Here is a 2,615-nt window from a genome sequence, read left to right as displayed (position 1 = left end):
TGAGGGCTCCCAGCTGTGCTGGCCCTTTGCGATGGGTCTCTGAGGATGTAGCTGGATCATTCATTACCTGGAGTGAATGAAACCAGGAGAGGTGCAGACCTGGGGGAGTGGAGCAGGATAAATACCGCTGCACGTGCTGAGAACTGTGCATCCAAGGCTGCTTTGTCAGCATAGCTCAGCGTGCTTTTGCAGCTGGGTGCTCTGTGCAGGAAGCCCAGCATCAACGCTGCCAGCTGTGCACCTGTATCCAGTGCCGCTGCCCCAGTGCTGCTGCTAGCAGAGGAGAGAGGGGCTGGGGAACAATCCAGTTGCGCCCCCACCAGTTCAGGGTTGACAGCAGGGTCCCAGACACCCCCTGAAAGCAGGAGAGCTGCTGCCAGCTCTGCTGCCCGATGGCTCAGAGCTGAGTGTGTGTGCCCGGTGCCTGCTCCCCAGGCACTACCTCAGCCAAAGGGCTGTGTAATGAGAAGAGCTGCAGGCAGTGGAGACCCCTGTGTGGCACGCGTGGCAGCCCGACAGCACAGGGCTCATCCAGCCAGTGAAGATCATGTCAGTCCTGAGGCTGGCAGAGGGATAGGAAGGACCTGTTGGGTGACAGTGCTTAGAGGGCTTGGCTGTAGCACAGTTGCTTGGGAAGGGGCCATCGTGCTCCAGCAGAGCCTGATGCTGCTCAGGGCCAGAGAGCAGAGAGCTGCCAGGGAGCCAAGGGGAGCAGAGAGCAGAGGGCTCTAGGATGCCAGTCCAGCTGGAGATCCACGCTGTCAAACAGGCCTGGAGTGGGACGTCTGAACCAGCAACACTCCCAGCATGGAAACTGCTGTACCCTCTAGGCACCTCTACCACACCCCATTTTTCTGGCCTGCCGTGGTGAGTCTTCCCCTGTGGCACAGGAGGCTGCAGTCCTACTCCATCCTGCACACTTCCTCAGGGAGCTGAAAAAGTCCCAGAGGAGCAGTGAACTGGATTTCAGTGACCTGCTCTGGGGAAGCCATTTGGTCCCTGGGATGCCAGACAGGGCAGGGGGGCAGCACCTCTCCTCCTCTGCCAGGAGCTGGAAGCAGGTGGCAGCTGCCTGCTCTGCGGAGCCCACAGCACCTCCGGGCGGTCACAGGAGCAGGCCAGGCTTGGTCCACGCCAGGGAGTATTTCTGGCCTTTGCCCAGAAACAAGATTGAGTCCCACCAAGTCTGTCATGTGCTGAGCAGGGCTGCAGCCTTGCAGTGGGAACCTTGAGGTCTCCATGAGATCCTCCCTCCACCCCGACGCCCGGGCTTGGCCGTCCTTCTGGCACTGCCATCTGGGACAGGATGGGAGCCTGGAGGAATATATATCTCCCTAAATCCCTATACCCTTGTTGCTCCCACCCCTGGCTCAGAGTCAGGGCCAGCTGTGAGTGGCACAGGAGTATTTATACCCTGTCCGGGGGCAGCAGAAGTCCGATTGAGAGAGATACAGGCCAAACCAGAGTCCTGTGGGATGGTGTAGGGCCAGGAAGGGCTGAGGACACCACAAGCAGCTCTTGAGAGCAAGCAAGTGCCAGGGCCATGTGGGGCAACACACCCGTGTCCGCAGGAAGCCCTTGCGGGCTGGGGGGCTCCGGTGGTGCCCTGGGAATTAATCTTGCGGAGGTGTCGGGAAGAGGCTAAACCAAGCCCCACATAGCGTGTGTCGTGGTTTAAGCCCAGCCAGCAACTAAGCACCATGCAGCCGCTCACTCACTCCAGGGGTGCTCCCCATGGTGTGATCTCCCCCCAGGCACGGTGGGGAGAGGGCCCCGTGTAGGAGGTGCTGGACAGCTCTCCACCCCGCACCTTGCAAGCTGGAGGTGCAGCAGCTTCTTCTGCGGGCAGGAACAGCCCCCGCCCCGGGCAGGGACAGGCTGGGGGGTCCCTGGATGGAGCCAGCCTGGGCTGCAGGCTCCGCTGGGCTGACCGAGGAAGGGGGATCGCCCTCTCCCACCGCCACCCCGGTGCGCCACGGGAAGGGCGGGGGGCGCAGGGCCGCTCTGCAGGCAGCGCTGCACCCACGGGTGGGGGGTTGCTAAAAGCTGTCGCGAAAGGCTGCGCCGGGACGCCCCCGCGGGGGAGCGGCCGGGTGACACCGTGGCCGCTCGGGGAGTGCGACCCCCCGCCGGGCCAGGCACGAGCTCTGCGGTCCGGCACCGGCACCGGCACCGGCACCGGCGCGGGCGGGCCTCCCGCGGCAGCTCGCCTGGGCTCCGTGTGGGGCGGGAGGAAGCCCGGACACTCGGGGCGGGACGCGGCGCGGCGGCTCGGCTCGGCTCGGCTCCACGGGGCCGGCGCCGGCACCGGGACACCCCCACCCTCCTCCGGCGGCGGCGGCGGCGGCGGCCACGGGGACGGTGCCGCCGCCGCGCGAGGGTGGGCGGGGTCGGACGGGGTGGAGCCAGGAGGGGCGGGGCGGGGGCGGACCGTCCCGCCCGGGGCGCAGAGCCAATGGCGGCGGGGGGCGCGTGGGTGGGCGGAGCCGGCGGGGCGGGGCGGGGCGGCGGGAATCGGCGGGCGGCCGCGGCGCTGCCGGGAGCGCGGGCGGGCCGGGCTGGGCCGGAGCGGAGCGGGACCGAACCGAGCCGAGCCGAGCCGAGCGGAGCGGAGC

This window comes from Buteo buteo, chromosome 11, assembly GCF_964188355.1.
Source record: "Buteo buteo chromosome 11, bButBut1.hap1.1, whole genome shotgun sequence".
In the NCBI taxonomy this organism is placed as follows: Eukaryota; Metazoa; Chordata; class Aves; order Accipitriformes; family Accipitridae; genus Buteo; species Buteo buteo.
This window is presented reverse-complemented; position numbering follows the sequence as displayed.